This window comes from Triticum aestivum, chromosome 5A, assembly GCF_018294505.1.
Source record: "Triticum aestivum cultivar Chinese Spring chromosome 5A, IWGSC CS RefSeq v2.1, whole genome shotgun sequence".
Classification (NCBI taxonomy): Eukaryota; Viridiplantae; Streptophyta; class Magnoliopsida; order Poales; family Poaceae; genus Triticum; species Triticum aestivum.
The window spans coordinates 581,326,353-581,340,526 of record NC_057806.1 but is presented as its reverse complement, the minus strand read 5'-3'; positions in this window follow the sequence as shown (position 1 = coordinate 581,340,526).

Genomic DNA, 14,174 nt, shown 5'->3' with positions numbered 1-14,174 from the left:
GACCTATGTGCGATTTGTATTCGGAACTGTCTTCCTATTGTTTTTCCAAATTTATCTGCTCTTTTTCCTGTTCCGAACCAGGCCGTTCCAATTTTCGTTGTTCCATAATTAGTGTAGATAAGATTCATTTTGTGTGTGGGTAGGTGGCGAATTTCTTGTACAAAGCAAAGAGACCATAAAGAGGGGTAACTTGTTGTGTGTGTTTGGTTGCTCGGCTTGTTTTCGGCCTTCCTGCACGAGTCACCCTATGAAGTCTGCACAAGCTGAAACGCCGCGGTTGGGACCGAGTTCTGCAGTTCGTTTGGTAGCTCGCATGGCATCAGTGCTTATTTTCTACATGGGAGCTATGTCTCTCATATTGCGAGATGTAGCTTGGCCTCGCCTTACCTCTGGCACTGGTTGCGCGGTGGCTTTAGTGGGCCAGCCGATTAAGACGGTTTTGGGAAGATTCTTTACATGTGCTTTCTACATTGTATAAACATATTAAAAACAACTTGAACATCTTTCTACATTGTAGAAACATTTTTCTAATATTTCCTGAACATGTTTTTGAAATCCGTGAAATTTTTAAAAAAGTTCAAGAACATTTTTTCAATGTTATGAAACAAAAAAAAGCAATTACATTAACTATTTTGAGCAAATGTGCTCAACATATTTCTGAACGTGTGAACATATTTTGAATGATATAAATTAAAAAAATTGTGAACATTTTATTAAATGATAGGGACATTTTTTAAAAAACACACGAATATTTTTCAAATGTTAAGGACATTTTTTTGAATGCTATCAACATTTTTAAAATTTACATGTACATTATTTCTACATTACATGAACATTTTAAATGTGTGGTGAACACTTTTAAAAATTTGAGTAAATTAATTTCTGAAACATATATATTCGAAATATTTCAAGTTACGGGTCCCTATCTGAATGGTAGTCATGCCAGCTCTTGGTTTGTTCACATAGATAGCCGACCTCCATGGTAATTTCCCCTGTGAAGCCGGCCTCAGAAGTCGGTCTCCTGGGAAACACTTGTAAAAATTTTGAACATGAGGTCTCGGTCCCGAGAGCCGGGAAGGGGGTATACCAAGATCCGACCCAACTGCCGTCATAGGGCATTTTATTTGCCTGATGGTGCATCGAAGGGTAGATACAAGGAGGTTCTAAAGTTAAAACATTCTTCTAAAAGGTCAAGCGGTTGGATAGAAATTTTGTTGTCTATCTCCCGCTGTTGAATGGGCTTTAGAGTTTCGGCCTTTAGCGCACTTCTTGTTTTTTTAGCTAGCGTCGCCTCTGGGCTTGGATTGAGTGGGCCAGCAGAGCATTCGTTTGCATGATGAGCCAGGTGAAGTTCTCCCATGGGTCGCCAAATGTTAGAGATTATTGGATTGCAGGCCTGGAATAAAGGTCCAAAATAATTTCAATCTCAAAAGGCAGGAGACTGGAATTTCTGTTGCAACTGATCAAACGTGAAACCGTTAGGGAGGTTATATGAGAGTTTGGAAATAGCTCATCCCAATTGGTCTACCCTAATGTATAGAAATACAGGACCAGAAAAAAAATAGTAGCAGTTACCGCCTAAAATTCATCGGGACATCAGGTTGAGCCAGCAATGGTGCATCTAGGAGGGATGTGAGGTCCAATCTTCTATCTCTCAAGGGTCACCTAGGCCCATACTTGAAGCTCTCTCAAGTAGCAAGCGATCAGCCTTTTCCTTGATGGATCTAGTCCTGTGTTGGCTCCTCCTCCATGTACCTTGTACGATCCATCGATCGATCGATCAAGTTGTTTCCTATTTGGCGCTTATACCGTTGTTTACGCCAAATCCTCGATAGATTCTTTATGGGCTACCCCGTATATGGCACCAATGCGAAGCGTCCCTTTCCTAGTTTTGTGAAGCCCCGACAAGCTTCCAGCCCAAGTTTTGGCAAGTTTGTGGAAGCTTTTGTCTGGGTTTTTTTTCGAATGGTTTTCTTTGGTTTATTCTTTTTTTTCTTCTTTTTTTTCAAATGCGCGACTTCATCCAAATTCAAACACCATTATAAAAATTACAAACTTTTAAAATTTCCTGAAGTTTTTAAAAGTACATGAACATTTTCAAATTCGTAAACCGTTTTTCAAAACTTGCAAACTTCATCATATCTATGAACTTTTTTTTGAATATATCAACTTTTCTTCAAACAGATGAATGTTCTCAAATCTACAAACTTTTTTATTTATAAACTTTTAAAAAAATACATTAACTTTTTCAAAATTGATGAATTATTTCAACTTCATTTTTTTCAAAAACCATGAAATTATTTGAGTCACGAACTTTTTTCAAAGGACAACATTCCTAGAGGTTTTTTGATTTTTGTTGAACTTTTTCTGAATTTATGACTTTTTTTGCATTCGTGAACATTTCTCAACTTCATGGATTTTTTTTGAATTCATAAACATTTCTTGAGTACATGCGCTTTTCTCAAATTCATATTTTTTTCAATTTTTCATGGAAATTTTCCTGAATTCTTGGTGTTCTATTGAATTCATGACAATTTCTCGGGTTTGCAAAATTTTTACAAATTTGTGAACTTTTTTACGAATTCATGAACTTTCCTTAATTTCCTGATTTTTTTTGGAGTTTTTGCATTTTTTAGAAGTCAACGATGTGCTGTTCATCAGTCAACATTCCACCTGTCACCTGATGGAATGAACAGGCGAACGAGCGAGCGAACTATTGTTGTTGGCCAGGTCCACTCAAGAGTGCGGGCCGAACGGTTTAAGAATAAGCGTAACTGCGCTATTTATAGCACACAGATTTAGAAAAACATGATATTTCCGAAAGGAAAATGTAAAGAAAATTTGAAAGTTCACACATTTCAAAACCAATCACGAATTCAACGAACTTCACAAATTATAAAAAAGTTCACATATTTGAAAAAGTTCATCAAATTTGAAAAAAGGTTCATAAAAAAAGAAAACAGTTCATCAAAATTGAAAAATGTTTGTCGATTTTGAAAAAAATATTTATCAAATTTGAAAATGTTGGTCGATTCTGAAAAAAGTTTCCAAAATTCAAAAAAAGTTCATGGATTTTCAAAAAGGTGCAAAAATTTGAAAAAAAAGTGCATCAAATTACCAAAAAAGTGCGTCCAATTTTTTTTTAAGAAAATCATTAATTCGGAGAAAAAGTTCGCGTGTTTGCAAAGAATTTCTCAAACCAGGGAAAAGAAAAAAGAAAAAGAAAAAAGGAAAATGATTCTTTTATGGGCCGGCCCGTGTAAGGCACACGTGGAAAGCTGATTTCCTTGCTTTGGGAAGCTTCCAGAACCTTCCTTGGCCGGGTTTACGAAACTTCTGGAAGCTTCCTTTCGGGGTTTTTTTGGTGGGGGGGGGGTCTGGGAAGATTTTTGTTTCGTTTTTCTTTTGGAGTTTTTTTTGGGAAGGTTTTTGTTCGTTTGTCCTTTTTTCCCTTTTTTCCTAATGTGTGAACTCTTTCCAATTTCTAAAACTATTTCGAATTTCACAAAAAAATTGCTTTTTCAAATTCCTGGTTTTTTAAAAAATTCGTGGAACTTTCTCAAATTTGTGAACTCTTTTTTGAATACGTGAACTTTGTCAAATTTCGTGCCGGTTGCGCCCGTTAAGGTGTTATAACCACAACTAGGCACATGTACGCGCAAGGTGATCGAACCCAGAATCTCCTTGTACTTGAGAAACTGCAGTAACCACCCCGGCCACAATGCATGTTGTGATAATTTCTCCATTTTTCTTATTTTTATTTTTTTTCCTTTTATTTTATTTTCTTTTTCTTAAATTCATGAACTTTTCTCAAAATCCAAAATCGGTGAACTGCATGTTGCACTATAAATACATTTTCTCTGCACTGCATGTTCGTGGGTTGGCGAACCAGATGCGGCAATGAGGGCCAGTTGCTTGAACCGAAGCATAAAGCGTCGTATAGGAGCTCCTAGTCGCAACATAGGAGCTATATCAACTCACATCTAAGAACTGTCGTCATTCTGCCTCATTGCTTCATGTTACGTATCGAGACATGGCCACGTGCGGACGCACCAACTCCCACTGCAAACTGGCCATGGCGTGATCTTGACATACACGGCCGCAAGATCATGTGCACGTGCACAACCAGAAGCCGATCAATACCTAGCCTAGCGTGGTTAAAAAAATTAACAAGGGTAATTTTTATAAAAGGTGTTCATTTCAAACTCTTACCATGATCTATCAAAATTTGTGTCAACTTAAACAACTAGTGAAACAAGGTGCATTAGCTAGGATTTTAACTCATAATTAGGGCACACTTTGTTCAACTAGGAAATTGTTCATGTTGTGTAATTTGTGTTTATCAGTTGCATGTGTAATATGGATAAATTTCTTTTCGAAAGAAAATCACAATTGCAAGATGCTCCAAAAGACCTCATTTGGGAAGAGGAGATTTAGTATGATCTTGGCACGAGAAAATTGATATAACACTACCATCAGAATTTCATGGCTTGGAGGAATATCCTAAAGGCAATTCTCAAAGTTTTAGTTGTTGAAGGACCTTCATTCAGGCATTTATTATGTTCTACTTGAATGTGTCATTATATTATTTATCCTATAGGTTACTGAACGATGATGTCGTATAATGTATTTAGGAATTTGGAAATGCAAGACATCATTTTCAAGTAATTTCGTCTTTTGTTTTACTCATTCCATCCCAAAATAAGTGTCTCAATTTTAGTACAACTATTATACTTCCGCCGTCCTAAAATAAGTGTCTAGAAGGAATTATTTGATTTTGGGCATGAAGAGATTCTTGAGTTTCATTTCTTGTAGAAGGAAAAAATTTGTTGATGAATGTGATTTTCAACAGTACTACCGCTCATTTATTGCATCACCAAGGCCTGTTACGTTCCATGGAATAATTGAAAAGAAAATTTTCTTCATCCTAGAGCTACATTGCATTGATTACAGCTAATAGAGCAGTTGAACATCCTAAACAAACTACTAATAGCGACGGAGCGAGCAGGAGGGAGTTGGGAATCATAGTAGGAAACAAAAAAATTGTCGTATGAATAAAAAATCAGAAACACTATGATGATAGATACAAGGTTATCTGGTCGTTACCAACTCGGAGTTGGGGTAGAAGAAGAGTTGGTGAAGATTGTTCTTGAAGTCCTTCAAACTGTCCCATGAACAGCTCCCTCAAATGAAGATTGAACACACGATCTCTCTATGGGTTGCACATGTACCGAAGTAGTGGTTCGGCAGAGCTCCATCGTCCGAATGAAGAACCGCTGAGAAAACTAGAGGGAGAAGTAGTCTAGCGATGTCAACATCTAGATCAACTAGACGCGAGAGAGAAAACTAGGGACAGGGCAGCAACGAGGCAACCTCCAAGGGTTTTGTGTGTTCTAGGGGTTGCCCTGCCCCTATATTTATATAGGGTCACATCTTAAGGAGTTGCTTGGGGCAAGGTCAAGACGCCAGGGCCTTACCTCTTGGCCCAACTAAGGTGTCCTCGTATGAGGGACCCTTTGGATTTATCCGGAAGGTTGCAAAACCTTTTGGACACTAGCAGAAGTTTCCAGGACCATCTCGGAACCTCCTAGAACATTTTCGGGAGCATCCAAAATACTTCTGAAACCACCCGAAACTCTTTTGATGCCCATTCTCTCATTCTCCTTTATCTCCTACCTTTCTAAGAAATCACTAGACATTAAGTGTGTGACCTTATAGGTTTGGTAAAGTATAGACATGATCGGAACTCCTTCCGTCCAATGATCAATAACAGAACCATGGAGATCTATATTGACCGCTATACCCACAAACCAATTAGTCTAGTGAACCTATAGTTATTGTATGCTATTCTCTTTTGCTTCGCAATACTTTACAAAACCCGAGTTGATCAGGGAAACAAACACGAGAATAAGAATCTATTTTTACCGTTTATTATTTTACATGTGCACATTAGTTTTCCACTCAGCCTCGTGGTTATTGCAAACTTGAGAACCATTGTAGTTATAGCATACAAATAGGACATAAAACATTAATTATAAACTTGGAAATAAATAATAACACAACTATTATTGCCTCTAGGGCATATTTCCAACAGAGGGATTGCACACAACATGTCAATTATTACCCTGTATAGGCTTGAACTTGTTAGACATACTAGGGTTTGGAACAATGCTCAATACCCTTGGTGGGTACGGCTGTCATATATTTATAAGAGGAAATCGTACAAATACAGGTTATGTTACAACACGTATATCTACTATATACTTAGTCTAACACCCTCCCTTAATCTTAACTATGTCCTGAAACACTCAGAAGGCTAAGATTGCGTCGACATCCTTCAAAAGAAGGCAAGGGCAAGGGTTTAGTGAAAATATCAGCAAGCTGATCCTTAGAAGAAATAAACTTGATATGAAGGAGCTTTTGAGCAACACGTTCCCTCACAAAGTGATAGTCAACTTTGATGTGCTCCGTTCGGGCATGAAATACTCGATTGGATGAAAGATATGTGGCACCGATGTTATCACACCAAAGGACAGGTGGCTGAGTTGGAGAGACCTTCAACTCTCGAAGCAACGACTGCACCCACATGATCTCAGCTGTGGCATTAGCAATCTCTTTGTACTCAGCTTCAGTACTACTCCGAGACACTGTAGCTTGCTTGCGGCCTTGCCAGGCAATCAAGTTAGATCCAAAGAACACAGCATGTCCCCCCGTGGATCACCGATCATTAGGACTACCAGCCCAATCGGCATCAGAAAATGCTGAGATCGGTCCAGAAGGTGCAGGTTGAAGATGAAGACCATATGAACCCGTGTGACGAACATAGTGCAAGATGCGCTTAACGGCTGACCAGTGAGGATCACGCGGTGCATGAAGGTACTAGCACACACGGTTAACTGCAAATGATATGTCTGGTCGAGTAATGAGCAAGTACTGCAGCCCACCAACAATGTTGCGGTACTCAGTAGCATCCTCGGGAGAGAGCAAATCACAGACAAGAGATGTCAGTTTGTCTGTGGCAGACATAGGAGTCGTAGCAGTCTTGCACTGTAACATACCTACACGACGTAGGAGATCCTAGGAGTACTTCTTCTGAGTAAGAGTCAAGCCACCATCAGAATGAAGAACCTCCAGACCTAGAAAATAATGCAGTTTCCCAAGATCCTTAACATCAAACTCAACACCAAGAGAGGACACAAGCCGATCCGTAGCAGCAACAGACAAACTGACAATGATGATGTCATCAACATAGACCAGGATGTACATAGTCACCTTAGGTCGCTGGAGAATAAACAGAGACGTGTCTGCTGTAGAAGGCACAAACCCATGCGCACGAAGAGCAGCGCTAGGACGTGCATGCCACACCCGAGGGGCCTGCTTCAGACCATAAAGGGCCTTGACAAGACGACACAAATGATGTGGCTGAGCAGGATCAACAAAACCTGGCGACTGACGCATATAAACCTCTTCTTCCAGAACTCCATGGAGAAAAGCATTCTGAACATCAAGCTATCAAATCGTCCATCCTCGAGTAATAGCCAAGGAGAGAAGAACATGAATAGTAGTTGGTTTAATAACAAGACTGAACGTGTCTTCATAATCAATGCCATACCGTTGTTTGAAGCCCTTGGCAACCAGGCGTGCCTTGTACCTCTCAATGGAGCCATTAGCATGTTTATTCACCTTGAATACCCATTTAGAGTCAATGACATTGACACCCAATGGAGGTGGAACCAGACGCCAAGTGTTGTTTCTTGGAAGAGCATGGATCTCCTGCTCGATCGCAGCACGCCACTGTGGAATGCCTAGTGCTGCCTGAAAATGTCGCGGTTCAGCCGTAGGATCGGCCTCCGCATGCGCCACACAGGCTGCAAGCCACGAGACATTGCCGTCAGTGCACTTCTTTGGTTGGAAGATGCCACTCTTGCTACGTGTATGAGGACGCGGGATGACAGGCATAGGTGGAGGTAGAGCTGCCATCGTAGAGGAGCCACTGTACATCAACGCGGAGGAGGACGCGCCTGCGGGCGAGTCAATGATCGCGTCCGGTGGCATGGTCAAGGTCGACGCCAGGCCTGGAGTGGTCAGCGAAGATGGGCCAGGCATGGTCGCCGACGACGGGACGGGCGATGAAGACCCACCTGAAGAACCGGACGGTGAGGCCATCGGCCCAGGTGACAGCGCCGCGGGGTCAGCCGGCCCAGGCGATAGCGAGGCTGCTGGCCCAGGCGACGCGTGCGCCCCATCGGATCCACATGCATGGGACATGCACGCGCTATCCACGTCGGGGACAGTCGGCGTAGCAGCGGAGGCAGCCGGCATAGCGGCAACTGGCGTAGTTGAGGCTGCATCATCATCAACAAGCTCAAGTCGAGCACCTCGTCCAGTCCTTGCACCATGGTTAGGCAACAATAGAGGAGAATATGCAGCATCCACAAATTGATCAGGCAAAACTAGAAAAGAGTGCAACTCGGTAATGGGAGTATCAGTGGGTGATGTGAGCGTGGAAAAAGGGAAGACAGTCTCATCGAACACAACATCACGGGAAATGTAAACACGATTCGCCGGAATGGGGAGACACTTGTAACCTTTGTGGAGAGGACTGTACCCAAGGAACACACATTTTTTTATCGATACTCAAGTTTATGCTTATTGTACAGACGAAGATGCGGCCAACACGCACAACCGAACACTTTGAGGAAGGAGTAATCTGGAGTTTTATGAAGCAACACTTCTAGAGGAGACTTCGTGTGAAGAAGTCGTGTAGGAATTCTGTTTATCAAAAAACAAGCAGTAACAAAAGCATCGCTCTAGAACCGAAATGGGGAAGAGGCATGTGCAAGAAGTGTGAGACCAGTTTCAACTATGTGACGGTGCTTGCGCTCAGCTGCACCGTTCTGCTGATGTGTATGAGGACAAGACACATGGTGTGAGATGCCAAGCTTCTGAAAGAAGGTGTTAAGATTACGGTATTCACCCCCCAATCTGACTGAACATGGATAATTTTGTGCTTAAGCAACCGCTCAACATGTGCTTGAAATTGCATAAAGACATGAAACACATCAGATTTGCGCTTAATAAGATAAATCCAAGTAAAGCGACTGAAAGCATCGATGAAACTGACATAATAGTTGTGACCACTGATAGAAGTTTGGGCATAGCCCCACACATCTGAAAACACAAGTTCAAGAGGAGCCTTGACAACACGACTTGATACAGAAAAAGGTAACTGATGACTCTTGCCTTGTTGGCAGGAATCACACACTAGAAACTCCTTATTACTCGACTCAATGGGAAGATGATGACGATGAAGCACATGGCACACAATGGGAGTGGCAGGATGGCCAAGGCGAGAATGCCACTGCGATGATGACACCCGAACACCACTGAAAACTTGAGATACTCGTGGCACATCAAGCGCATATAAGCCATCGTGACCTCGACCACTAAGTAGAACGTCCCCCGTGTCCCGGTCCTTAAAAAATGGAAAGGGTGAAACTCAACAAACACATTGTTGTCACGAGTTAATTTAGGAACCGAGAGTAAACTACGTGTGACTGAAGGAACACGAAGGACATCAAGAAGACGCAAGGTTTTAGTGGTACGCGAAGGGAGAGATGCCTGACCAACATGTGAGATGGGCATACCTGATCCATTGGCAGTGTGGACCTGATCATGACCGGTGTAGGGCTGGCGAGTGGCCAGCTTGTCAAGCTGGCTCGTCAAGTGGTCCGTGGCACCTGTGTCCATGTACCAAGCAGGATCCACAGAATATGAAGGAGTGAACCCAGGCTCCTGTGTAGCGACAACAGCTTGCTTCTCGTTACCCTTTCCATTATTCCCAATGCCAAGGAAATCACGTTTAAAGCGCCGATGGCATTCAGACGCCAAGTGCCCCACAATACCGCAGAGCTGACACTCAATCCCACCACCACATGCCTCGCAGTGGAGCCGCTTGCGGCCAGTCGGAGGAGGAGCCGGAGCGGGCGGATGATGATCCTCAAGTGTAGGGGGTCTACCGTAGCCTTTTCGATAAGTAAGAGTGTCGAACCCAACGAGGAGCAGAAGGAAATGATAAGCAATTTTCAGTAAGGTATTCTCTGCAAGCACTAAAATTATCGATAACAGATAGTTTTGTGATAAGGTAATTTGTAACGAGTAGCAAGTAATCAAAGTAAATAAGGTCCAGCAAGATGGCCCAATCCTTTTTGTAGCAAGGGACAAGCATGGACAAACTCTTATATGAAGAAAAGCGCTCCCGAGGACACATGGGAATGATCGTCAAGCTAGTTTTCATCACGATCATATGATTCGCGTTCGGTACTTTGATAATTTGATATGTGGGTGGACCGGTACTTGGGTGCTGTCCTTACTTGGACAAGCATCCCACTTATGATTAACCCCCATTGCAAGCATCCGCAACAACAGAAGTATTAAGGTAAACCTAACCATAGCATGAAACATATGGATCCAAATCAGCCCCTTACGAAGCAACACATAAACTAGGGTTTAAGCTTCTATCACTCTAGCAACCCATCATCTACTTATTACTTCCCAATGCCTCCCTCTAGGCCCAAACAATGGTGAAGTGTCATGTAGTCGATGTTCACATGACACCACTAGAGGGATGACAACATACATCTCATCAAAATATCAAACGGATACCAAATTCACATGACTACTAGTAGAAAGACTTCTCCCATGTCCTCAGGAAGAAACGTAACTACTCACAAAGCCTATTCATGTTCATAATCAGAGGGGTATTAATATGCATAATGGATCTGAACATATGATCTTCCACCAAGTAAACCAACTCGCATCAACTACAAGGAGTAATCAACACTACTAGCAACCCACAGGTACCAATCTGAGGTTTGGATACAAAGATTGAATGCAACAGATGAACTAGGGTTTGTGATGAGATGGTGCTGGTGAAGATGCTGATGGAGATTGAGCCCCTCCCAATGAGAGGATCGTTGGTGATGACAATGGTGATGATTTCCCCCTCCCGGAGGGAAGTGTCCCCGGCAGAACAGCTCTGCCGGAGCCCTAGGTTGGTTCCGCCAAGGTTCCGCCTCGTGGCGGCGGAGTCTCGTCCCGAAAGCTTGCTTATGATTTTTTTCCTCGACGAAAGACTCCATATAGCAGAAGATGGGCATCGGAGGGCCACCAAGGGGCCCATTAGGCAGGGGGCGCGCCCAGGGGGTAGGGCGCGCCCCCCACCCTCATGGCTGGTGGGTGGCCCCCCTCCGATACTTCTTGCATTCAGTAATTTTTATATATTCTGGAAATAACTTCCGTGAAGTTTCAGGACTTTTGGAGCTGTGCAGAATAGGTCTCTAATATTTTCTCCTTTTCCAGCCTAGAATTCCAGCTGCAGGCATTCTCCCTCTTTATGTAAACCTTGTAAAATAAGAGAGAATAGGCATAAGTATTGTGACATAATGTGTAATAACAGCCCATAATGCAATAAATATCAATATAAAAGAATGATGCAAAATGTACGTATCAACTCCCCCAAGTTTAGACCTCGCTTGTCCTCAAGCGAAAGCCGAAATCAAAAAATATGTCCACATGTTTAAAGATAGAGGTGTCGATGGAAATAAAATACGGACATGAGGGCATCATGATCATTCTTAGAACAACAACAACAACAACACACACACACACACACACACACACACACACATATATATATATGTATATATATATATATATTGTCATATGATCTCTTATGCTAAAGTAACAATTCAATCACAATTTCAAGTATGAATCATAAACTTCATTGAGAACCAACAAACTCTAATCTCAGCCATTGAGGCAATTGCAATTTATCATAACATAGGAAAGAGTCAATATAAGAGCTTTTCAGCAAGTCCACATACTCAACTATCATTTAGTCTTTCACAATTGCTAACACTCATGCAATATTTATGGGTATGAAGTTTTAATCGGACACAGAGAAAGATAGGGGCTTATAATTTTGCCTCCCAATGTTTTACCTCAAGGGTAATGTCAACAATAATAGTTCATGAAGACTCACATCCAATTAGCTATATATATCAGGATCTTTCCAATATATTGTGCTTGCCCAAGGATAAAATGTAAAAAGGAAAGGTGAAGATCACCATGACTCTTATGTAAGGTAGAAGGTAAAGGTAAAAGCTAGGCCCTTCGTACAGGGAAGCAGAGGTTTTCATGCACTTTTATGGTTGGATGCACAAAATCTTAATGCAAAAGAACGTCACTTTATATTGCCACTTGTGATATGGACCTTTATTATGCAGTCCGTCGCTTTTATTTCTTCCATATCACAAGATCATATAAAGCTCATTTTCTCCGCACTAATAAGTCATACATATTTAGAGAGCAATTTTTATTGCTTGCACCAATGACAACTTACTTGAAGGATCTTACTCAATCCATAGGTAGGTATGGTGGACTCTCATGGCAAAACTAGGTTTAGGGATATTTGGAAGCACAAGTAGTATCTCTACTTGGTGCAAAGAAATTGGCTAGCATGAGAGAGAAAGGCAAGCTCAACATGTTGGATGATCCATGACAATATAATTTATCTCAGATGAAAGAAAACATAACCCATTATGTTGTCTTCCTTGTCCAACGTCACTCTTTAGCATGTCATACTTTAATGAGTGCTCACAATCATAAATGATGTCCAAGATATAGTATATTTATATGTGAACCTCTCTTTCTTTATTACTTCCTATTAATTGCAACAATGACCAAAACTATGTTTGTCGACTCTCAACAACTTTTATTCATCATACTCTTTATATGTGAAGTCATTACTCTCCATAAGATCCATATGATCTCTTTATTTCTTTTTATTTCTTCTCTTTTATTTTATTCCCTCAAGATCATAGCAAAATAATCAAGCCTTGACTCAACACTAATCTTTATTATATATAACTCACGGACTCGATTACATAGGAAGATCATAAAGCAAAAAATCACAACTAGATCATACTAAAACTTTATTCTACTAGATCAAGATATTATCAAAAGGATTGAACTAAGAAAAACAGTAAAGATAAAAGTTGTGATGGTGATACGATACCGGGGCACTCCCCCAAGCTTGGCAGTTGCCAAGGGGAGTGCCCATACCCATGTGTTTATATCTCCTTCTTTGTTGGTGAAGAAGATGATGGTTTTGTTGGTGGCATAGGCTTCTTCCTTAATTTGCGCTTGATGACATAATTTTGATCCCTCAGGTCATCAATCTCCTGCTCCAGGCTTAATATCTTTTTGCATAATTCCTGCTTGCTTTCCTGCAAGAGGCGAAAAGGGATAAACTCGATCTTAAGTTTCTTTGATCTATCAAGGGGGCTTGACTTTTTGAACTCCACATGCATGTCCCCAGGTTGAGGTAATTGGACTTCATCTTCATCTGAGCTCGTCTCCTCCTTTCCCTTAGGTTCATAGTCCTCTTCTTCTTCCGTAGTCCAACCACAATGCTCCACATCCCCATAGACCTTAGGATCTGCAAGGTAATCAGCCACATAGCTTTCTCCTTCCGAATCCTGGGACGACATGTTGCTCTAATCTGCAGCAAGACAGCTCGAAACAAAGACAAGAGATATTTGTGTGATACGGTGGTCAAAACCTTCGGGATATTATATAATGAGTTTTTACCGACCAATAGGAGTATCGTGCAAGAAAACTGAGTCCGGAGAGCACACGAGGTGCCCACGAGGCAGGGGGCGCGCCTCCCACCCTCGTGGGAGCCTCGTGTCCTTCCCGGACCGCTTCTTATTTTCCTATTTTTCTAAATATTCCAAAACGGAGAAAAATTGCCATTAGAACTGTTTTGGAGTCGGTTTACTTACCGTGCCACATACCTATTCCTTTCGGGGTCTAAAACATTCTGGAAAGTGTCCCTTATGTATTCCTCCGGGGTTATGGTTTCGATAGTATTAGTTTCAACATTTATAGGATTACTTGAGATATAATGTTTAATTCTTTGACCGTTCACCACCTTCGGATTTGTGCCTTTGAAGTTGTTGATTTTTATGGCACCGGAACGATAGACCTCCTCGATAACGTAAGGACCTTCCCATTTAGAGAGAAGTTTGCCTGCAAAAAATCTTAAACGAGAGTTGTATAGCAATACATAATCACCTACATTGAACTCACGCTTTTGTATCCTTTTATCA